Source organism: Ambystoma mexicanum, chromosome 4p, assembly GCF_040938575.1.
Source record: "Ambystoma mexicanum isolate Mex_15411 chromosome 4p, UKY_AmexF1_1, whole genome shotgun sequence".
Lineage (NCBI taxonomy): Eukaryota > Metazoa > Chordata > Amphibia > Caudata > Ambystomatidae > Ambystoma > Ambystoma mexicanum.
Window position 1 is genome coordinate 768,052,295 of NC_090927.1, and position 25,833 is coordinate 768,078,127.

A 25,833-nucleotide genomic window follows, 5' to 3' on the forward strand; every position below is an offset into this window, starting at 1 on the left:
TCACTGCGCATCAAAACAATGCATAAAAAGAGCACACAAACACAAACACGCATATACAGCTACGAGGAATGTCCCATTTTTCACAGCCGTGATCGCGGGACACCGCAGGAGGAGGAGGATAGCCAGGGCATGCAGTTTTCTACCCAGGACCAGCCTTTTTGGGATGCCTGATGACCAGGTCTATGGCAGGTGTAGGTTTCCCACCCATATCATATTAGACCTGGTCACGGAGTTGGAGGATGACCTCACATCACCCACCTTGTGCTCCCAAGCACTGAGCTCCTTGGAAAAGGTGCTCAATGTACTGCATTTTTTGGCCAGTGGGTCATTTCAGCAGACAACTGCCATTATCGGGGGCATTCACAGGCCACGCAGTCACACTGCCTACCCCAGGTATTGGCAGTCATGACTGTACGCACCTCAGGCCGCAGGCACATATACAGGCCCAGAACACCTGCAGAAAGGCAGGCTGTGGTCCAGGACTTTTACGGAGTGGCGCACTTCCCGAAAGTGCTTGGTGCCATCAATTGCACCCATGTGGCCCTACGTCCACCTAGAGCCACAGAGCACATCTATCACAACCGCAAGCACTGGCATTCCATCAATGTGCAGGTTTTATGTGATGCCAAGGGAATCATCACCTCTGTATATGCCAGCTATCCGGGGTCCACCCATAATAGTTTCATATCCAGAATGTCATCCCTTCAGTGGGCCCTGGAAGCTGGGAGGCATGGCAACACATGGCTCATTGATGAGTACAAATGGCCATGCAAATGCATGCGTGTCTCACACAGATAAAACCACACCACTACTGACAACCCATCTCACCTCTGGAGGGGACAGTACCTACCTTCTGAGCACCTACATGATGACACCAATACGGAACCCCACCACACCACCCCAGGTAAGATACAACGCAGCCCTTATTGCAACTAGGGGAATAGTGGAGGGCACATTCGGAGTGCTAAAGTCACGCTTCTGCTCCCTTCACCACTCAGGTGGTGAGCTACTATATGCGCCACTAGTAGTGTGCAGGATCATTGTGGCAGCATGTGTCCTGCACAATGTTGCAACACGCCATGGTGTACCGGTGGACATGGTGGTGCCCCCAAATCCCCAACCACATGCATGCCAGCTACGCATGGGAGGGGAAAGGGCACGTGGCCAGGCTGCCCGTACCCAGCTTGTGACACAATTGTTCACCTAAAATCCAACCCCTGCAGAGTGAACACAGGCCTGGCACATTCCAGGTGACAATTGATGATGACAAAGGGACAGTCATCTGTCCCAACCTTAACACCCTTGGAATCTGTCCTCAGAAGTGCTACATTGTGTGCATCGCTAAGTACTAAAAGTATCTCAATCTGGTGTGCACAAAAGGAAGACATGAAAGATGGAGTATGCCAAAAACGGCATGACAAAGTACACATCTAAATGCTGGTATGTCACCTAAACCCTCCCACACTTCATGTCACCTGTTTGACACACCAGCCATGGCATGCCATGTCTAAACAGAGAAATAAATGGCCAACACACAACACTACAGTCACAAAGCGTGCAACAAACAACCTTAAAGCTCCACAAATAACTCACACATCAATATAATCATGTACACATGAGCATCAATTGGCCAGTACAACAAACCAGAAACACAGGACCCAAGAGTTAACCTGTCTGACGGTGACCATACCCAAATGCACATGTGCCTCAATGTGTTGTGACTTGCACATGCCACCCTTCTAAATCCCACACTACTAAATTTGTGTGGCACCGCTAACCAAAGGGGGACAGGGACGGGCATACAGCATGAAGGCTAACACCAATGGAGACAGTCAAGGCAATACATGAAGATGGAAACAAAGAGGAACTCCATATACACCGGGAACTGAATGGAGTAGTCTAATAGGTATAACAAAATGGTGTTCCTGTGTAGAGTAAAAAATTAAGTAGTTAATAAGCTTGTTACATTTACTTAGTACATCTAGCAGTGATTGTGGTTATTAACATTACTATATTTTCATGAAAAGCAAAATTATGAAACAAGAAAAAGAGTAGTAGATATATTAATTATAAAAAATGTATTTCAAAAAGGGAAATGTCTCACAGGAGATTAACACACTTGTTAATATGTCAGTAAACAAACAGTATGGTTTTGCATATAAAAAATATATATTGACAAACACAAAAACTAGAGGAGTGAATTCATATATACACCCACTTGTGTGAAAGGCACCGGTAGGGAGCTGATTGTTAGAAAAACAAAGTAAATTCCACAACAACAAATTTGACAAAAGCAATGTCACTTCTTTAAGCATGCATTTAAACAATATGCACATACATTTGTAAAAGAAAACTAACAGAAATAGAATTATTGGGGGAGCACCAAACAGTATGCTTCCAGAAAGTATTGTTTTTGAAACAATGGTGTCAGTGCTAAGACACCATTAGTTTAACTCACTGTCCCTGGCTAATTCATATATAGTTCGGCCTCCAAATCATACTATGCCAACAGACAGGAAAATGTCCTCATTGGAGGCTGGGTGAGGCTGATAAAAAAAAAGCCTTTTTCTTTTTATCAGCCTCACCCTGGTATTCAACAACCAGGAGGATATTTGTTGTTAGTATTATTTACGTTTCTTTAAACATAGTCCAATTATTTACTTAAAAGGTTATTTTCAGATTTCAGTCCTTCCAAATATTCTTTGGACCAAAAAGTGAATTTTGTGACTCGTTCTTGTAAAGCAAAATTAAATTACAAATTTAATTTTGAATAAGACCCATCAAGAAATACATAATACCAGTCATACGTGGCACATGCGTCACTAAATTACGCAAATTATGAATGTCGTAATGTGTGTGACATCATACGTTAAATGTGACGTCACATGCATTGTTTACTATATATAACATACTCGAAAATGGCACGTGATGCACACCACAAGCTTGAACACGGGATGTAGCCCGTCCTATAACGGAATTCTTGTTAAGTTTATTAATTTCTTCTATTCATCCAAATTGAAATCTAAACACCTTTCCCTCAGAATTAGTTATTTGAACATCCCTTTCTCTAGGTATTTGAACCGTATGAAAGGTGGTTTTGGTCATCATTAGGACCAGGTGTGCCGCATCCAACGTGATACTTACAGCTTGCGGATTATGAAGAGGAACATATTCATTACCATTGTGGCTCGACTACTTGCTAGATACTCTAATTACGTAGGTAAAATGGGTTTTAGGATTTCTCACGTAATCTTGGTGATGAGTGTCGTTGAATTCAATTCAGTGCGCTTCAGCATCTTTTTCAATTTCATTTTTCCTTTAGTGATTGAAAGTGGGCACTACCATGAAACAAAAAAAAGGATTGGGCACTGTCCTATTTATCAGCAAAAGCTAGTGCACGGATTTGGGCTTTAACCCATACTACCTTGACCACTAATTTTTACCACATATGAAGGGTAAGCTTACCTGTCTCATTCAACATTTAACAAACTGATTGAGCGAGATAATTCGGAGATACAACAATCCTTAATCATATTGCTTATGCCTTCTCCTCATATGTGTTCTGCAGAATTTGTATACTTAACAGCTTTGGTGAGTATTACTTATCTGAGTGAGATTAACACTTTTGCATGTCACCTATCACAGGGTCTAACTAGGGGTTTCATTAATTAAACCATGTTAAGTGAAAGGGCACGTTTAATCACGGTTTTGGTACAACAGCTCTAGGGAACTCACAAATGGGTGAGGATGATCACTTTAGATGGCTGGCATCACATGTATGGAAGACCAGGTAACGATTTTAGTCACAATATCGCTTGATAGGGGGACTCTCACATCTGTGTGTAGGTATCATTATGGCAAGAAGTGCAACATGACAATATACAACTGTAATTGAGAAGGGACCTATATATGCGGTTGAAATTCAAGACTCAAGACTCTTTGTACTTAATCCTTAATCTTGTGTATATATATATCTTTCTCCCTCTACCACCGCATCCCTCCTGACACTGACCAACTTATGGTATGTAATAACCAATGTTGTATTCTTGGGTCCAACATTAATATTTTTTCATGTTATTCAATGTGGATTTGAATGTTGGACACGACAACAATTGACACAATATTGTATTGTGATACTATTAACAGCCTTGACGACGACCATCTGGTTGAAACACGTGTCGGCTGTGGATTCATTGGGGATAACGAATAAACCAGACTTTGGAAACTTACATTTGAACTTTACAATAAGGCTTTGTGTTTGGATTTGGAGTTACCTTATTGTAATAGGGTCTTTGCGCAGATTAACAACACATTACCCTGTATGATTCTCTTTTGAAGGGTTCGGGGGCCCCTTTTGTTGTTACTGCAGCAGTAGACATACTACAACATTGATAACTTAGCGCACCATTACCTGTTACACCTCCAACATACTTTGGTTTTGCTCTATAATATTGTAGATTGTCTGTTCGATGTAGCTAATGGTTGCCCAATCTATGAAGCTTTGATCTGCAAATACCTGTAGTGGGCCTATTCGATACACTTGTCTGCTTCATTTCAAGTAGCTGAGGACTGTCTATTCTATGCAACGGTTGGTTGTCCATTCTATGAAACTGGGGTCTGGCATCTATGAAAATGTGTGCTATTAGCAAATTGACATCATTATTGACCCGCTTTCAGCCAATCAGAATGTTCATAGTGCAGTCAATAATTACTGGTTTTAGTGCGTTCTGAACATTATGACTTCAAAGCAGACAGGGGAAAATAATACAATGTCCAGGCAAGATGTCTTTCAACAAGGCATCCTGTTTAGAACACCAACGAGAAAGCTAAAACATGCTTTTACTTTCTTGTAGAGAAAATGTTTGCACGACCCCAAATCAAACTTATGTTAAACCCCCTCCAGTTTAACCAAGTTTGCAATTGAAATGCTTAATGTATGAAGACATGCTTAGTATCCTCTTATTAAGCTGAGACACTGGTGAGGTAAGCCAGAGTGAATGCAGAGAAAAAAAAGGGAGTTTGAGTGTGCATTCAGTGGTGTCAGGCGGAGTTTGCAGAGTATGTCTACAACAACCATATGCATGCACTCTGGGGTTGGGTGTTGGATTCGCCGGATGGAGCAGGCACTGTCAAAAGAGGCTAATAAAAGTACCTAGGACAAAAAAGCAAATGGTGCAGCAAGACCAATGATGGGATGGCAAGAGAACTAGGTGGGGAACGGGGCACGTGCAAAGGGAATACTGGCAAGCTGCAGAGAAGCACAGGGAACAGAAAAAGAAAGGGTTGAAAATGAGGAAGCTAGAACAGCAAGAGGTACTGTACGGTGGCAGGAAGCATAAAAACATATATGAGCAGATTAGCCAGGGTGAGAGGAACAGACACCTGGGTTAATAAATAAAAGAGGAATGGCCAAAGAGGGTGAGGTTAGAAAGAGAAATGGGGAGACAAGAAACACGGGTGTTGGCGGAAGTAAAACCGAAAGAGAGAGAGAAAGAAAGAGAGAGAGAGAGAGAGAGAGAGAGAGAGAGAGAGAGCGAGAGAGATAGCAGTGTGACAACAGCAGTCGTCATGAAGGTGTAAATGATGATGGCAGAGGCACATGGGTGAAGGAGGCACACATGGGGAAGCATGCAAATAGGGATTCATAATGCAGGGGTGGGGGAATTACATGATATGATATGATATGGCATTTCTAACGCGCCTGTGCACAAGTGTTTTCTAGGCGCAACAAGAAAGGGGGGGACCGAGGGAGGACAAAACAACGATCTTACTAGGCATTGTGGGTGTCCGGTTAAAGGTGTGATTACAAAAGGTTCGAATGCAATAGGTTCGGGTCAATAGGACCGAAAACAAAAGGTTCGATTTTTTTTTAAATTATATATTTTTTGGGGGGGGTTCCGTATAGGTAAAACAAGTGGTTTTTACCACTAAAACAAGGGTTGGAAACGAGGGTTGGGGGGAGCCCCCAAAAAATAAAAATAAAAATATTTTTAAAAAATATTTTTTTTCAAACCTTTTGTTTTCAGTCCTTTTGGTTCTACCCTATTGTATTTCAAACCTTTTGATTCGAACCTTTAACCTATAACCGGCCTTGTGTCATTCAGATCACGCAGGTGCAGGGAAGTGGATAGGGAGAAGCGCCGGGGCTGGGGGGCCTGGAGGGGTGGAGAAGTGCAGGTAATCAAAAGTGCAGCCAGCAAGAGGCTCAGTGCAGGTAAGGAAAGTGCAGCCAATGTGTGGCTCTTAAGTGCAGAGACAGGGGACTGTAGGGTTACAGATACAAACCACAAGTGCTGGGGGAGCCAAGAGGTAGTGTGAGGTGCAACTGAACATGTGGGGACCTGGGCCCAAGTTCAGAGGGTGGCCAAGTGACCAATGCTTGGACCAGACGGGTCATCAGCATGGGAGAGGAAGAGAGAAAGCGGAAGCGAAGAGGAAGGCCTTGTGTTGCTTCCGGAACTGCAGGTGGTTCTGCTCAAGTTTGAGAGAGGCAGAGAGGCTGTTCCAGAAGGAGGCCCCAGCCAAAGAAAGAGATCTGCCCCCAACTCTCTGCTTGAAAAAAGCGACTGACTCTCAGAGAGTTGGAGTTGGAAGAGCAGAGGGCTTGAGAAGGGAGATGTTTAGGAAAGAAACGTTGAAGGTAGTGCGGTCCCGGGACCCATAAAACCTTGCGGGCAATGCAGAGGGTCTTGAACTTGATCCTTGCCACCATTGGGAGCCAGTGAAGAGATTTCAGTGCTGGAAAGATACGATCCCTGGGCTTGGGGCCAAGGACAAGTCTCACAGTCCTGTTCTGGATAAGAGGTAGAGGACAGAGAGTAGAGGCAGGGAGATTTAGAAAGAGGCTGTTGCAGTACTCCAGCCTATAGAGGATCAGAGCTCTGGACACAGTGGGCTTCTGGGGGAAAGTGAGGAAAGGCAGAATCCCTCTGAGGAGGTGCAGCTGATACTTTGACTTCTTAGAGACGTCACAGATGTGAGGGGAGAATGAGAGGATGGAGTTGAAGATGACGCTGAGGTTCTTAGCCTCACAGATAGATGTAGGAAGAGGGCCTAGAGTGGGTGGCAAGAGAGGGATGGTAAATGGGGAATGGGGCCCAAAAAGATCAGTTGGGGCAATGAGAAGAATGGAGCGGAAGCAAGTGACATGAAGAGGAAGTGAGGCGCATGGATGGCAAGTGGCAGGTAATGGCACAGGCAACAGATGCTAAAATAGATACATTGACAAAAAATAGGAAGGTGGGCAGAAAGTGGGTGGCAAGAGCCACATGGGGAAATTGGGCAAAGGCTGGTGTTGTTCAGGAAGCTGAGTCATGTTAGTGATCGGACGTACATGGACATTCAGAATGGCAAAACGGGTGAAAGCACAGTGAGCAGGGGGCCCAATAATATCAAGTTAAGCAGCAAGTGGAACAAAGAGGGTTTCACAAGCCACAAGAGGGAAAGGAGGCCTTTTAGGCGTTCAATTAGCAAGAGAGAAAGGCATTGTGAACCAGGGTATAAAATGAACATGTGGGGCAACAAGAGAAACATGGGGACAAAAGGCATTTGTGTCACTGGATTGGAAAGTGAGGTTAGAGGCATGAGCAATGGGGGGGCAATAATCATGTAGCAAAAAGGAAGAGGTGAGGCCGTGACATGATGGTGAACGTCGGATGCAAAGAAGCCAGAAATCTCTTACAATCAGATAGAGACAGGCTGTGCAGGTCTTTACCTCCTGCTCCTCCTCCTGATCGGCCTATCGCCATACTCAGGTGCGCGTTCACCCACTATGGCATTGACTCCACTCTGCTGTGAGACAAAGCTTTCTGACTTTGGCAAGAGAGTATGGGAGCCTCTTTCGGTCAAGGTCAAGGGCTGTACGAGTGATCCATCCACAGTCCATCTATAGGTGGGCAGAGACATTTAGTGTGCAGACTCTCGTCCTCAGCCCTGCTGTCTAAAATGGATGCTCACCAGTGTCTTTCTATTTCTTTTAGGGAAGCTTTGTCTGAAGCTGCAGACTTCTCTTTGTAATCCCCACTGTACTTGACTTCTCTTAGAGGCAAAGACCATGTGTCCGATGTAAAGTATTCTGTACCCACAACTTGATACAGCAAAAGCGTTCTCAGTTTGTTACTGAAATACTTCATAGACATTGTACTGAAATGGTTCTGTGGTGTTTAGGCTTAGATAACCAAACAGTTCATAGGTTTTGTGGTAAACCCTGTCTGTGTTACTTTTTTATTAACCACTCGAAGATTCTTAAATGTAGACAATTTTGCACTTTGTGTGCTTTGTGATGAAAACATGAATTGAATTTTAGATGTAAACACTCCCATACTTCGTATGCTTTGTGATAACTCCAATGACTCTTGGGTTTAGACCCTTGCACACCTTGTATGTTTTGTGATACACAAACTTAATGAATCAGGCTCAGACAACTGCGTTTTTGCTTTGTATTTCACATTCAGCAGTTGATTGTTTTCCCAATATTTCCTTGGCTTGGATTGGCTTATTACTTACATTATTGCTAGCATTTGTAATGTTCCAAGTGTCTGTATTGAACCTTTGATTGCAGGTTCAAGGATGCACTACCCATCCTCTCTTTCTCATTTGTTCTTTCATTCACAGTAACTCTTAGTCTTGGCTACATTTCACCCTATGTTTAATGTTTTAAGTGTCTTTGTATCAAATATTGTAAAGGACAGAGGGTCTTCCGACCCCCCTTAAGCAATTCTGAAGGAGAAACAAACTGTAAACCACATGTCAAGTGAGCAGTTGGGTGTACACACAGGAGAATGAATGATTGCTTAAGACACGTATTAGAAGCTATATAGCAGAGGCGGGTGTAAATGACATCTAGGTTATTGGCTGCCATTTTTTTGTACATAGGCCCAAGCGTGGCAAAAAGTACCAAACGTGTTAGTAGTAGATTTGCAGGGCCCACACAGACATAACCCCTACCACGAGTGAGCTTCGATGAGGTACAAGCCAGCCATTGTCTCAGAGGCTGGATTCCTTTGCACCCTGGAAAGGAGGTGCTCTGCAAGGCCACAATGAGGGGTGGAGCACATCATGGCAGTTGCTATTCCACAATACAGATAGCATGACCCCTCGGGGCTAACACCCCCCACATTACAGTTACAACCCTCCAATGCTTTGATCGCAAGAGCCCCACATACCATGGCGCCAACGAGACCCACTCCACCGGCCATAAAACGGTAAGATCCCCGATCAGAAAGATCGGAAAGCAGAGCTATCTTGCCTTCACATTTGGGTCATGTGATTTGTGCTGCAAGGTTCCAGGAGAGGACGAAATGATAGCTCAAAACGAGGGTGGAGGACGTTTGAGGCTGTGGGTGCATCTGGGAGTGAGTGAAGTATGCAAGTTGGTATGACCTTGGCTCTCCCCCTGGCCCAACTCTGTCTGCCAGGTGCACCAATACAGTGATAGAGTAGCATTGTTTTAAGAATAAGTATGTGCTTGTTAGGCCCTGTTTTATTGTGGATGGCATGCCTAGCAGCACCCACGGGGACGGAGATAGACAAGATGGCTACGACCAATGACCTAGATTCACATATGGATGAGCCACCCATGTATAGGGCCGCTCCAACCAGCCTTGCAGGTATTCATTGTATATGATGACGACAACAATGGCGCCAGGTGTACGTTTAACTTGCTGCATATCCCCAATTGGGCGTAACATTCGGCAGCAGCAGAGTTCTTTGCTGATGCACATTTACTTTGTAGAAGTAAATACTTGTTATCCTGTATTTTTTCTAGTGTGAGCGTGTAAGGGCGTGCCTTCAAGATTCTTAGACTTCAGATTCTAACATGCAATACTCATTCTCTCACAGTGATACTTGCTCTTGATCTGGTATTCGCATTAGTGTTTTGGGTCTCTGTGGCTGAACCCTGGTCAACAGGTTCCAACAGGAATCAGTTTAATTCTATCAGACCTCTTCTTCTACTCACTCCTCCCTCTAGGCTCTTTTCCTTCAGTTCTCACCCTTTACTTGTTTCTGCCTTGTGGCTGGCTTGTGCTCTCTACTGCTGTCCTTGTAAGAGCTCTCCTCTCTGTACCTTTCTCATGACACTGCTCCCCAATCACTTTGTGCTTCCTTGCCAGCACAGGAGCCTGCCGTCTTCTCCGGGCTCCACTCCTCCACCTTGTTACTTCTCCTTGCCCTTCCCCGAACAGACTCTCCCAATTGGGATCTGTCTCAGACTGTCTAGTGATGGGCTGTGTCTGTATGTATGCACCTAGGGGACTTATTTATTGTAAACAGGCATGAAAGCAATGGAGTGCCTTACAGTGGTTGAGTAACAAGAGCAGACCAGTGAGTTTGGTTGTGAAACTCGCTGTTCCACTCTTATTGGGCGATCAAAGAGTCAAAGTGCCCCCTGCCCAGTGTTTTGTGGTTCTCTGGATTTTTAGCAAAATGGTATTCATTCTTTCCAGAAGTGTGTGTAACGCTCACCTGATTCACAAGGAGGCGCAGGTCTGGCTTCGAGTGCTGATGCTTCTTCAATGGTGGAGCGCAGGACTCTGAAGATGGACAGGAAGGGCCCCTCTACTCTGGCTTCTCCGGCTCGCAGGAATATTCCCCTGTGCGTGAAAAAGGGAGTATTACCTACTGACTGAGTTATGCTCAAGCCTCCCACTCTCTTCCAACCCTCCATGATACCCTTCCACGATTCCCCGTGAAGTCTCACCTTAGGGTCAGGAAGGATGAGCTCTCCATCCTGCTTCTGATGCAGGGGCGCGTTGAAACCCAGTTACTTCACTGGATTGAGGATTATGGGAGTTCAGGTAAGCTTGACTATTCAGGTTAGACTCTGTAAAAGTTCTGTTGCAAGTTCAAAAGTCCAAGCTTAATAATAATGTTCATTGTCTTTTTTCCCCTTAGGGGCCGGGGTTCGGAATGCCGGAGATATGGCGCCGACCCGAAGTGAAACGTGCAGTTCCAGTAAATGACAGGTAAGTTCTGGATGAGCGCTCGGGTAATGTCTTTGCATTCGCTCATTCAATGTCTTTGTCTTTTTATCCCATAGGGGCCGGGGTCCGGATGCCTGGAAGCGACAAGACCCGAAATGAAATGGGAATGACCCAACAGGTAAGACTTAGAAGGAAACTGAGCTTTTCCTTTTCCCTTCCTTCTCTCACCTTGTTCTTGTCTTTCTCTCTAGGTTCTGGGAAGTGGCTGTGGATCCGGATGATCGCTGCTGAAGATGGTGATGTCCAGGAAAGGTGAGTAAAATGCAGCGCTGCAGCGATCGTAGCGAAATGCTTTTAAAATGATGTCTTCCTTTTCAGGATCGTCGGGGTGATGTCTCTGTGGTGCTGATTTTGTCTCCCTTTGCAGGTGACCCAGGATGCTCACAGGCGTGGCTGAGGTCCAGATGCAGAGGCTGACACAGTGAGCGTCCAGCTGCGAGGAGCAGAACAACGCGAAGCGTGAGTTGCTGATCGGGTGTGGTTTAAATAGCTTTGGAAGAAGTTCCAAGTGTGTATCCTTCCTCCGATCAGGTATGTATCCTTCCCCGACCACACCTGGGTGGAAAGTAATCCCACAGGTAAAGTAGTTCCATTCAGGCCTCAAGAGGGCCTGGATGTGGCACCATGGTCTGCATCAGGTAAGTGCACATTAAAACACTTGAACACATGTCTAGCTTTATGAGCCTGGCGCGTAAGGCGCCAAGACAGGGGTCCAACATGAGCCTGGCGCCTAAGGCGCCAGGACTGCGTCCAAAGGGCCCAAGATTGGGCCCGCTGGCCCTCCCCTGGGGGAAATGATGCCTGCCTCTGGGGTTGCTGGGTCGGACCTGGCTCCTTGGAGGTAGGCATCATGACAGTACCCCCCCTCAAGGCCCCTCCCAAGGTTCTTCCCTCCGGGGGTTTTGGCTTGTTCGGAAATCTCCGGTGAAACCTTTGTACTAATCGAGGTGCGTGGACATGGTTACTAGGCTCCCACGATCTCTCCTGAAGTCCATATCCCTTCCAGTCAACAAGATAGAAGAGTTTCGACTTTACCACCTTGGAGTCTAAAATGTCTTTAACTTCGAATTCTAATTCCTCTTGAATTTGAACTGGATCTGGAGGCTTGGACAATCGGGTTCCTGGTTGTACGGGCTTCAAAAGTGATGCATGAAAAACTGGATGTATACGCATGTTGGACGGTAGATCCAGTTTAAAGGCCACTGGGTTGATTATAGCCTTGATGGGATAAGGTCCTATGAATCTGGGATTGAAGGTTTGCGGGCCCTTGAGGGATAAGTGTTTAGTTGCTAGCCATACCTGGTCTCCTACTTGGTAAGGAGGAGTTTTACTTCGGTGCAAATCTGTGTTTTCTTTATACTTTTTCTTGGCTTGCTGTAAATGAGTTGCAGCTTCTTTGAAGGCTCGGGTTATTGTGGAATGCAGATGATTTACTGCGGGCATTTCCAGGGTCAGAGGTGGATCTAGGTCAGAGGTCAGAGGATGGCGACCATACAAAGTATAAAAGGGGGTTTGTCCGGTTCCAGAATGCACTGAATTGTTGTATGCATATTCTGCGATCCAAAGGATGTCTTTCCAATTTAACTCGGATTGGTGTAACATGCACCGAAGATATTGCTCGAGAGTCTAATTGGTTCTCTCGGTTTGTCCGTCGGTCTGGGGGTGGTGGCTGGTGGATAACCGCACATCTATTTGTGCTAGTTGGCAACACTTCTTCCAAAAATGGGAGATAAATTGACTTCCACGATCCGAGACTAATATGGAAGGGAAACCATGTATGCGACTACATTCTCCAGGAATTCGTTGGCCAAGGTGGAAGCAGAAGGCAAACCCTTTAAAGGGATATAGTGGGCCATTTTGGTGAATAGGTCCACAATTACAAGGATTGTGTTGTAACCAGCACAAGGAGGCAGGTCGGTTATAAAGTCCATTGACAGGGTCTGCCATGGTGCCGGTGGAATATCCAAGGGTTGAAGTAGGCCGGCTGGCCTTTTCTTTTGAGCCTTGTTTTGGGCGCAAATTCCGCAAGACAGAACAAAAGACTTTATGTCTTTTCTCCAAGAAGGCCACCAGAAGTGACGTTTGATTTTTTCCTCCGTTTTAGCGATACCAGGATGTCCTTCCATTAAAGATTCATGATGATGGGAAATAACAAGTTCTTGCAATTCTTTACTTGGCAGAAACAACCGCTCCTGGAAGTAGGGTAAGTCATCCTTAATGGTGTAATGAGGACCCTTCTGACTCCATTCCAGTAAGGTTGAAGAGTCTAGAAGTTGTTTTACTTGCGTTTGGATGTCCTCAATAGTGTGCAATGAAGTTAAGCCTAAGATTCTTTGCTCAGGTATGATGGGCACAGGTTCTAAGCTCGAATTAGGTTCTTCCATGCCAATCCGGGATAAGGCGTCCGCTTTTCCATTCTTGCAGCCAGGGCGATAGGTAATTACAAAATCAAATTCCGCAAAGAATAGAGCCCATCAGAGTTGTTGTGAAGATTGAGCTTTGGCCGTCTTTAAATACTGTAAGTTTCTGTGGTCCGTAATTACGGTAATGGTGTGTCTTGCCCCGAGAAGATAGTGACGCCAAGCCTTGAAAGCGGATTTGATGGCCAGTAACTCTTTATCGGTAATTGCGTAGTTGATTTCAGGAGGAGAACATTTTCTGGACCAAAAGGCCCGTGGGTGTAGTTGGTTAGTTTTTGGGTCTCTTTGCGACAGGACAGCTGCCATGGCCAAACTGGATGCATCGGTTTCCACTATGTACGGGAGATCTGGGTGCGGGTGTTTCAGTACAGGTGCAGAGGTGAATTTGGATTTCAGGTCCTGGAAGGCTTGTTCGGCTTCAAGAGTCCATTCGAAGCGTTTGTTTTTCTTTAGGAGAGCGGTGATGGGTTGGACTGTTCGGGAAAATTCCGGGATGAATCTTCGATAGAAATTGGCAAATCCGAGCATGCTCTGAACTCCCTTCACCGAGCTAGGAGATGGCCATTTGAGGATGGCGTCCGCCTTTCGCGAGTCCATTCGGACTCCTTGAGGTGTCAGGATGAATCCGAGAAACTCAACTTCTGTGGTATGAAAAACGCATTTTTCGAGTTTTGCAAATAGTCTGTGCTGGCGCAATTTCTCAAGAACTGCCCTAACATGTTTTCTGTGATCAGATTCTGAAGAAGAGTACACCAGGATGTCGTCAATGTAAACAATGACACAGACATCGATAAGTTCCCGAAGAACATCATTCATAAAGTACTGAAAGGCGGCAGGTGCATTGCACAACCCGAAGGGCATCACCTGATACACGAAGAGCCAAAATTTGGTGCGGAATGCAGTCTTCCATTCGTCGCCTTCTTTTATGCGCACCAGGTGATAAGCTCCTCGGAGATCTAACTTGGTGTACACACAAGCGTCTTTCACCTGGTCGATAAGCTCAGGGATCAAGGGCAGAGGATAACGATTCTTAATCATTATTTGATTTAGGGCGCGATAGTCTATACACGTTCTAAGGTCGCCTTCTTTTTTCGACACAAAGAACAGAGCTGAAGAGACAGGAGACTTGGACGGGCGAATAAAACCATTGGCTAGGTACTGATCTAAATACTGAGGCTATTTCGGTTCCATCTACTGTAGTAATGACATCTTGGGTTACTTTCGGGCGGAGAGGAAGCTTGATCCTGGAAGCCAATTCACGGTCTATGTAATTTCCAATAGCTCCACTGACGATGTATGCTTTTATAGCATGCAACTGCCGAGGCTGTTTTGGGTTCACGAGCACCATTGGCATGACAAAATGCGAGGTCAAAGAGTTAGTTTTCAAGCTCGGCAAGCGGACCCCTACGCTTGTCGGGCTAGGTCGTTTCCCGAATCAGGTGTCAATAATTCGTTATCAGTAGCTCCAACCACCTTCTTAAGTGGTTTAACTGGACAATTTCGAAGAAAGTGACCGGAAGTCCCGCAATACAGACAAAGTTGCATTTGCCGCCTTCTCTCTCGTTCTTTCTGCGTTAATGGTCCTTTAACGCCACCGATTTGCATAGGTTCAGATACGTCGGTACTCTTGGAGTTAGCGTGGGTTTTGAGCGGTACTCGGTTTTCATACTTGAACCGATCTGCGATCAAGTTGAACCACCAAGTCTATGTAGTCTGCGCAGACCTGGGGTGGGTTTACTATTTGAGCTAGAACATCCTTTAGCTCTACGCGCAGGCCTCGATGAAACAATGTGATCCTTTTGTTTTCTGGCCATCCAGTTTCCACAACCAGTCTGTTAAAGGTGGCAATGTAGGACAGAAGATCCTGATTACCTTGTCGTAAGGATAGCAGTTCGTTATCAAGGGCCTGTCCTTGAGAGTGTCGAGCGAATAATCTTTCCATGCTGGCCTGGAAGCCCTGAAAATCCTGGAGAATGGGATCATCCTGATTTACCAATGGAATAGACCAATCGGCAGCACTGCCACTGAGGTAATATAGTATAAAGGCTACCTTGGTCTGATCGTTAGGGAAGGCTCCGGGTCTGCACAGAAAGTGTAAACGACATTGGTTCATAAAGACGGCATATTTCTTGGGATCCCCCGCAAAACGTTCAGGCGGGGCCAAAGGCATGTGTCCAGGTAGATTCATTTGTACCCGGTTACTCAAACCCATTGATGTGGAAATGTCTCCGGAATTTGGTAAAGGAGTGTGCCCTGCCTGGGCCTGTAATAACCTTTTGGCTAGGTCATCTGTTCTTTCCTTCGATAAGATCAGTTCTCTTTTGAGAGCGTTAGTCTCCTGGCGGGCTGAGTGCACCTCTGCCCGTAATTCCCCCAAAAGCTGGGCCAGCTGGTCAGTCTCGGAAGTCTCCATAGCGCCCGGGTGGGAAATTGTGGGTAGGCTTCGCGTTCTGTAACGCTCACCTGATTCCCACAGAGGGCAGGTCTGGCTTCGAGTGCTGATGCTTCTTCAATGGTGAAGTGCAGGACTCTGAAGATGAACAGGAAGGGCACCTCTACTCTGGCTTCTCCGGCTCGCAGGAATATTCCCCTGTGCGTGAAAAAGGGAGTATTACCTACTGACTGAGTTATGCTCAAGCCTCCCACTCTCTTCCAACCCTCCACGATACCCTTCCACGATTCCCTGTGAAGTCTCACCTTAGGGTCAGGAAGGATGAGCTCTCCATCCTGCTTCTGATGCAGGGGCGCGTTGAAACCCAGTTACTTCACTGGATTGAGGATTATGGGAGTTCAGGTAAGCTTGACTATTCAGGTAAGACTCTGTAAAAGTTCTGTTGCAAGTTCAAAAGTCCAAGCTTAATAATAATGTTCATTGTCTTTTTTTCCCCTTAGGGGCCGGGGTTCGGAATGCCGGAGATATGGCGCCGACCCGAAGTGAAACGTGCAGTTCCAGTAAATGACAGGTAAGTTCTGGATGAGCGCTCGGGTAATGTCTTTGCATTCGCTCATTCAATGTCTTTGTCTTTTTTCCCCATAGGGGCCGGGGTCCGGATGCCTGGAAGTGGCAAGACCCGAAATGAAATGGAAATGACCCAACAGGTAAGACTTAGAAGGAAACTGAGCTTTTCCTATTCCCTTCCTTCTCTCACCTTGTTCTTGTCTTTCTCTCTAGGTTCTGGGAAGTGGCTGTGGATCCGGATGATTGCTGCTGAAGATGGTGGTGTCCAGGAAAGGTGAGTAAAATGCAGCGCTGCAGCAATCGTAGCGAAATGCTTTTAAAATGATGTCTTCCTTTTCAGGATCGTCGGGGTGATGTCTCTGTGGTGCTGATTTAGCAGGTAAGGTCTTTTGTCTCCCTTTGCAGGTGACCCAGGATGCTGACAGGCGTGGCTGAGGTCCAGATGCAGGAGCTGACACGGTGAGCGTCCAGCTGCGAGGAGCAGAACAACGCGAAGCGTGAGTTGCTGATCGGATGTGGTTTAAATAGCTTTGGAAGAAGTTCCAAGTGTGTATCCTTCCTTCGATCAGGTATGTATCCTTCCCCGACCACACCCGGGTGGAAAGTAATCCCACAGGTAAAGTAGTTCCATTCAGGCCTCAAGAGGGCCTGGATATGGCAGCATGGTCTGCATCAGGTAAGTGCACATTAAAACACTTGAACACATGTCTAGCTTTATGAGCCTGGCGCCTAAGGCGCCAGGACAGGGGTCCAACATGAGCCTGGCGCCTAAGGTGCCAGGACTGCGTCCAAAGGGCCCCAGCTTGGGCCCGCTGGCACTCCCCTGGGGGAAATGATGCCTGCCTCTGGGGTTGCTGGATCGGACCTGGCTCCTTGGAGGTAGGCATCATGACAGTGTGGGAGGGCTGGTGCCATGTAGAAGCTGGTTTGGATGACATTCCACAGTGCCACTGCTTAACAGGTGGACTGCCCCATAGTTTTCCTTTCACAACTTGTATGTTTCCATTCTTGCAATGTTGTAGCTTCTGAAAATGTGCTGGCTTCCCAAGAATGACCAGGATTTAGCCAAGTATGATGGTGTGTGTCCAGGTTACCACCATCTAGAGAGATGCAGGCTTTCCTAAAGATTTTTGGGGTGGGTATTTGTAATCAATGTAGCTCCCTCAGGTTTGGGGAGGAATGCCAGTGATTAGTCTCGATGTGGCATGATGTACTACTTGGAGTGGAGTGAGCTTTGAATCAGAGAGTTGGTTCTTGAGGCTAGCATTGGCATGAACCCTTTGAGGTTCATGTTCGCTAGCCACTATGGCATGAGGGCATGACTGGTCCAATTTCCAAGGATCAGAAATCCACTTTCCGTAGCATTGAGCTTAAGATATGAGCTTTTCATCCACGACTGAATGAGTGCAAGGCAGCATTTCAGCAATGTTGTGGCTATTGAAGAGAGCTCTAAGAGACTCCATGTATGGATTGAAAATAACCAGCGATAGGATAGATCCTTGGGGTACACCACACATGATTGGATAAGTGCTATGATCTGTGATTCCCCATATCGACTAGATTCTGCTTGTTTGAGAGGTAGGAGGCAAACCAGGCCAATATCGACTCCAAGAAACCCATCTGTGTAGCAAGGCATAAAATAAGCAGTGTCACATAGCAATTTGCTATGCAATTCTGTAGGTTTGCTAATTAAATTGACACTTGTGTAGCACAAATAGCTATTTAAGTTACCCTGTTCAACGAAAGCTGCATTCCTCTCTTTCTCTCAGTGCTCTCTCCAGTCTCTTTTCTCTATTCACTGCAAGTTCAAACGGGCTAGTGCACCAGTAATCATCTCCTCCACTCTTAGGTGCCAAAGGCCTGGGCAGGAGTGCTAGGCAATATTTTTTTTTCTTCTTTAAATGACTGAAAACCCGAGGTAATCTGGATTATACTTTTATTAAACTAACTATATCCTGTCTGGCAAAGACCAGTATGTGTTAAACTTTATATGTTTTAAAAGACAGTCATGCATTGCCATTTCTAAAAATGTAAGTTGTTACATAATAAATCAGTACAAATATTGCTACTGTAAAACACTACATTGTCTCAATACCTTACCATAAAGTTCACGTTAGTGTATCTAAATGTAATAGTGTAAACTATATTTTATTTTGTTGGACAAGATGCATCACATTGATGAGTGACTACCATTGAAAATGTACATGATTGCACAGCCACATTTCTTTTATTTTTTTTTTATTTTGATATAGCTGAAGACATCAACTTTTCAAAATCAATCAAAATCAATCAAAAGTAATTACACATAGAATTAATACAAACAATATAGACATACATACAATATCAAAAGGCAACATGATGGAAAAGAATGACCAAAAGAAACATAGTTAAAAAATAGACCTATAAATTGAGATTTAAATTCATTAGGAAGATGCAGTTACATCTATAGAGAATCGACGCCATATTAATAGTAATAATTATAATAATAATAATAATTCACGAGTATATAAAATAAATACTCACAAGAAGGCTGATTAAATCATTATTTCATCAGGTAAAACTGCTTCTAAAAGATGAATGATAGCCTTCATTACTGAAAATCTAACATTCCTAAATAAAATGCTCCATATCTCGTTATCATTCTTCTCCGTGTACAAACTCAATAACTTGTTAAAATGTTTATCACGAATGGCTGTTAAGTTTGGACAGGATACAATTATATGTTGGAGGGTTTCCTTTATATTTTGTTTCTCACAGAATCAGCAGAAGTTGAGATCCACTGGAATAAGTTTACGTCGAGCCAGAATTTCTCTCGTTGGCCATAAATTTAACCTTATCCGCAGGAATTTATTGCAAATGTTCGCAGATGGACATTGCATAAGATAGCCTGCCGCTTGGCCTAGACATTTAGTACCGAAATGATTAGGATCAAAATCTCTATATTTTACACAAAGCTCATAATTTGTAATCCAGTCCCAATTAAGGAACTTTCTTTTTGCACATGCCGGATAATCGATGAGAAATTGTAAGGAGATATTTTCTCCAACTAAAGTGTCCAAAACAATGTTTCTCCATTTTCGCGAGAAAACAGATGTAGACCCAGATAGATAACGAGCAACCGTACTCAAGATATTATTATCGGTCAGGCCGAGAAGAGTTTTACGGAAGAAGGTGCACATTCTCCATTTAACTTTGCTATGGAGAGAGTTCAGACCCAGTTCGAACCGTAGTATTGGAAGCGGTGTGCAGTTCGGAAGACGCAAAACCTTTTTCCAAAAGGTGGCCTCAAGTCTGTTCCATATGCTATCCCTAGAATACAGTCTGGATTCAACACCATAGAGTAAAATAGGGACAACCTTTTGTTCATAATACATCAGGATATGTTTCAGCGTAAATTTCCCGAATTTGTAAAGGAGAATTTTCGCTTGGGAGATCAGATTTAGCAATTTCGAATCTAACATATGTAGCAGTTTCCCATCACTAACCGTGTTTTGAATAAAAACACCAAGATACTTATACTCCGGGACAATATCCATAGTTTGTTGTTGGAAAGACCAGAAACCCTTGTAAGATTTGCATCTAGTAGTAGGACTGCAGACCATAATCTGGGATTTGGTTAGGTTTACTGTTAGGGTGTTAGCCTCCACATAGGTTGCTAATGCAGCTAAGAGATTTTGTAGACCTATAGGAGTCTGAGATATCAATACCAAATCGTCTGCATAAAGCAACCAAGGGATACGTTGGCCCCCTAACTCCGGAGCGTCCGCTATAATTCGACGAAATGATAGGCCTAAATCAAGAATAAAAAGGTTGAACAATGAAGCCGCCAATGTGCATCCTTGCTTTAGACCGATACAAGTAGGAACGGGAGCAGACAGGAGTCCTTGCATTGTAAGCCGAACTCTCATGGTAGTATCTGTGTGTAATTGGATAATTAGAGCCAAAAGCGAGGACGGACAGCCAAGATCTTTTAGCTTGTTAAAAAGAAGGTTTCGGTTTATGGAATCAAAGGCAGAACTAAAATCAATAAACGCAAAATATAAAGTTTGTTTCCTCAATGCATATTGAGACTTCAGCATATTAATAGTAATAATGTTGGGGATCGTCCCCAGTCCGCTAACAAAGCCAGATTGAAACGGATCCCTTTTGAAATGCTTCTTTGTCCAATCGGTAAGTTCTCGCAATATGAGACGGGTATATATCTTCCCCGAGACATCAAGTAACGAAATGGGTCTATAACTAGACGGATTGGCACGATCGCCCTTCTTGTATATTGGGATAACAATAGATCGTTTCCATGATGTCGGAATTTTTTGTGAGATGTTAATTGATTCAAACATGATAAATAATATATCTGCCCATATGTCAGGAAATTGTTTAAGGTGTGCATTTGATAGGCCATCGGGGCCAGGTGCTCGCGAGTTGCTTGCATGGATGATATAATACAAGATATCTTCTTTATCGAAGTGTAGATAAAACAAATGATTAGACTTTTGCACAGGAGCAAAGGATTGAGGTTGCGGGGTTGCAAATAAATCTGAATAATAGCGTACCCACACATCCTCTGTTACGTCATTTGTTTGGCAGGCAACCTGATGGCCTGATGTGGATTGATTTATAATATACCACGATTGAGCAGAATTTTTAGATGCTAGAGATACTAGCATATTTCTCCCATCTGTTTGGTAAAGTTTAGCTTTTATTCCCCTAGCCCAGTTTCTGTAGCTAGATTGTATACGTTGCAGAGCAGCCCCACGTAGGTCTATCGGTAATTTTAGCGCTTGCTTTTTTCCGCTCGAACTCTGGATTTTTTTAGTCTTATTTCATGGTTGGGGATGTGCAAATGCGATGTTTGTTTATATTTATGGATGATAGAATTTGGTTGGAAAAGCTGCATAAGATCATGAAAAACCGTGTCTGACGACGATTGCTCTACGTCATTATTGTTTAATTCGCCCTGATAACATATCAAAAAGGCCTTCAAAGAGTGTTCAGACCACTTTAGTCGGTTTCTGGCGGGGTTTATCTCATACATTCCCTTCAGGAAGGAAGAGTGTGGTTTAGAGACAAACATGTCCAAGCAGAGAGTAGTACACAGGATATTATGGTCACTCATCTCTGATTCTAATATTTGAAAGGATGTGACCATATTTGACATATACATGTTAACGTAAGTAAAGTCAATAATCCCGCGACTACAAGCGCGATGCCATGTAGCTCTAGGTGGTATGTCCTGTGAATGTGCACCATTCAACATATAAAGATTCCGTGATTTAGTGAATAGTAGCCACTTATCCAGGCGTTTTTGTTCGGATTTAAGAAAGGGGCCCAAACAATGTAGGTTCAAGTCACCCGCTAGATAGATCATATCTACAGTTCCATCCAGCGTGAGTATGTCGAAAGCCTTAGATATTGCTTCCATAAAGGAATCGTCAGAAATGCCAAGGGGGTTCCAGTAGATGTTAATTATAGCACATGTGTAGCTTTCACATACAATTCTGGACATTTGTATAAAATCATTTGGACAAAACTACGGAAAGATTTTTAAGCCAGACGACTGTTTAACAGCTGTTAACCGGCCAGAGGTTGGGCGACCCATTTGGAGCTTCGCAGCAGGTAATAAACATACATCATAGTTATTCCAAGACGGTGATGTAACCAACCATGTTTCTTGGAGCAATATAACATCATACTTCAACAGATGGAGGGACTGATTATTCAGTAAGTGCCGATTCCCTCTGGAATTCCAGCTAGCAAAGAATAACTCTGATGTGAAAGTAGATGAATGCTAAGGTTGCTTGCTCTGCTGTTGACAAGTGCAGGGTTTTCGAGGGCAAGCTTGAGGAATAGTTGAAGGGTTAATTTGAGGGGTATCTACACGCAAGGTCGATCCATCTGGGGCATCTGGGGTAGAGAGCACCGTGAAGCCAAGATCAACGATTTGTGACTTCACGGCCCAGATGGTATTAAGAACCACCCTTAAGTTAATCCATAAATTTACAACAGACTGATTAGAAGAATCTGGGAACTCCACCAAATCTATATCTATGGAGCTAATGTCATCAAGTTCTGGGATCTCACGGAATATCGAGAGAACAGAGGCCCGATTTAGATTGTACTGTTTTGCCGGCAATGGCTGGCAACTAAGAGTCAAACAGTGAATTGCCGGCCGCTTTGAGCGTATAGTTGATAGTTTTTGTTTAGGTGGTAACAGTAACTCATTGGGGACTATGCAGGGACTAAACCCTATTTTAGGTTGTTGAACTGTTTGGGGGGCGAAAGAGGTTTCCAAAAACTTAGTGAAAGTGGATTGTAAAATTTGTTCCATATCACCAAGTGAGTCTGTTTTAGCCTTGCCAGTTCCACCCAGGCAAAAGTGCCAGAAGTTGGTACATCCACACAGACAGGGGGACTGGATTTTTTCAGGATTGGAGCTACCACAGGCAATAATTCAGACAAAGTGGACGAGATGGGTGGCGCAAATGTTACATGTTTGGGGACTATTTTAGAGGATAAATATTCGTCCACTGCTCTTCGTATCTCTCTCCCCATTACCCCATGATCTGATTTCTGCACCGCAAAAGTATTACCCATAAGGCTATTTGCGGTGGAGTCGGATGCACTAGCCCCTTCGCAATTGCAGTTGCCCAGCATTGGTTTAATATGGGTTTTATGAGACATCTGCTCAGCCACACTAATCAATTCACTTAGAGGGCTGTGTGCCACGGAAGAGACAATGGGAGCTGGCTGTAACTTAGCTTTTTTTGCTTTCAATTGTTGCGAGTATTTTCTTGTAATGGCTTTAGCTGCCAAGGTAGAAGCAGAGGCTGGAGGTGAAAGTTTATTAATGAAAGCTTTAATTTGGGAGTTGTGAGATGATACGGATTTGATATTTTTCAATTTTTTTTCCTGATTTGACAATCAAGTCTTTTTAGACAGATGTTTCTCAGGATTCTGATCAAGCACAACAGGTTTAGTCTCAAAAAGGGAATAAATGGGTCTCTTCTGCAAGTCAGTTTTTGTCACGACTGCGTTTTCCATAGTATCAACTATAGGTTCAGGTATAAATGGTATAGGTTGATAGGCTTGATCCTTGGGTTCGTCCAAGTAAGATGTCTGTAAAGATACAGACTTCTTACCATTTAAAGCAGCATCCGGCTGGCCCGGGCTCTCAAGTCTATTAAAAAGAGCAAATTGATTATCAAGTAACAGATCAAACTGATTTGAGTGTGTTTCTGCCTTTACGACTAAAACTTCGAACAGTTTAGCAAGAGCTAAAATAGCATTGTTCATCGATGTGAGTGCTATGCTAGTACTGACAGTCTGAGAGTCAAGACCACCAGTAGTAGCAGGGCTCTTTCCAACCATTTTTCTAGGAGTCGGAGCTATAAAGGACAGATTTGCAACTGAGTTTGAGGCACTGACATTTGTAAAGAGCACAGGAGATTTAGACAAGTTAGCCGAAGATGCTTGAAATGATTCAATAGAGACAATAGTATCTAGGTCAATAACAGGTATATCCTGAACAGCTGGATTCAACAGTGGATTAGCAATCAATGAGTCACTAACAGTAGAAACAAAGATATCACGGGCCTCAGGGTGAGAAGCTGGAACACCAGTTAAAACGTTTGTTAGAATGACGCTATCAGTGAGAGAAACATTTTATTTCGCAAAGGTAACAGATAGACCAGGCGTTGTACCAGTTTTTAAAGTCTCACCAGTTCTGACATCCATTACAGGAGCTAGGGGATGATTTTGCTCAGTTAATCGTATTGCAGACGTACAAGAATCCAGCTCCACGCCATGCGGAGTATCATTTGAACCCAAGGAAGCTGTTACTGGCTGATATAAAGAGGTTTCAACGGCGTTTCCAATAGGGCGTAAGCTAATTTTAGTGCGACTGGAATCTCTACAAAAGGGACGGATATCCATTCCTGACAGCATCTCGGATTGACTCTTAATTGCGCCAGTAGCACGAGTCCTCGATGTGGAACTAAGTCGAGGTTTTTTTGTGGGTACAGAGTGGGAGCTCTGGGGACAACTTGAGCCGTTGGATTTATGCAGCTCAGTTACCGGCGGCATGCCGGTTGTTAAAGATTTTATGCTGCGTTTCATGGTCAACGGAAATGGTATTGCCTACTAAATTAGGAATGGATACAGCAGAAATATGAGGCTAAGTTCGTCGCTTTACCGCGACGAGCGCGGCGAAGCGGCAAAGCGGGACTTGAGGGGACTTGCTTGGGTGCGCGCGCGCGGTGCGCGCATGTTCCAGGTTAAGTAGAGTCCGCCTCCTCGTATGCAGAGCCTAAACAAAAATTAACAACGGTGTTTAGGAGTTGAATGTTTAGTTCAGTAGTAAAAACTGTCTTAGTATTCCAGAGCTCGTTTCACCTTATGGGAGCTGAAGTCCAAGCACAAAAGGAAATAAAGCGGCACCGAAGCGTCTTTCCAAAACGATTTCCAGCGTCTCCAGGAGCTGCGCAGAAGCGTCCGTGGCAAAGCGGGACTTGAGGGGACTTGCTTGGGTGCGCGCGCGCGTTCCAGGTTAAGTAGAGTCCGCCTCCTCGTATGCAGAGCCTTATGGGGGCTGAAGTCCAAGCACAAAAGGAAATAAAGCGGCACCGAAGCGTCTTTCCAAAATGATTTCCAGCGTCTCCAGGAGCTGCGCCAAATGCTTCGATGGCAAACCTGGGTCTGTGACTTGCTGGTTGAATACATCTGTGCAACTGGTGCTCAACCCATGAGCTGATCCCATTCTCTTTGACATTCTATCTTATCACCCTGTTGCTTTATACCAGCTACCCTGAATGGGGGATGGCAGCAAACTACAATATTACACCTAGTTTGCCCAGTTCTCTGCCTGTTAGACCATCCATTCTTAGTATCTTGCTTTCTTTGCTCTTACATAATGAATACACAAAGCTTACTAGGTGTTTATACAAAGTAGTAATCAATAGTCCCATCCAGCATGTACATCTACAGATCTACTGCAATATCATACACTAGTTAGACACCAGAGCTCGCTTTGTTCTAGGATTATGATTGCATTATATATTAGCAGCTGCGGGAGAGCTTGCTGAACTGTTTTCAGAGCCTTTTTTATCATATTTATTTGTGTCCATTGAGGCAGCTAACCTTTTACATTTTACTGACACTAAATAAGGGCTTGCAAAGTCAACCTGCAGATTTTATGTAGGGCGAGTACCATTTGCAGGAGAGGTTTGAAATTTTTATGCAACATTTACTTAGCAGTAAATGTCAAAAACAAGTTTCACTGTGCATAGGTGGCCTCTGGGTGGCAGCAGTGTGCCCAACATTAAGTGGGTTTGTGGTGGCATACACCATTTTACAGAAAGCACGTTTACATTTTTTGTCTTCTGTTGCTATGTGTCAAGTGCATTTCTTTTAGGTCGAGTAGCTAACCTAAGTTACTAGACCTACAGATCTAGTGGAATTTTAATCAATTTGCGAG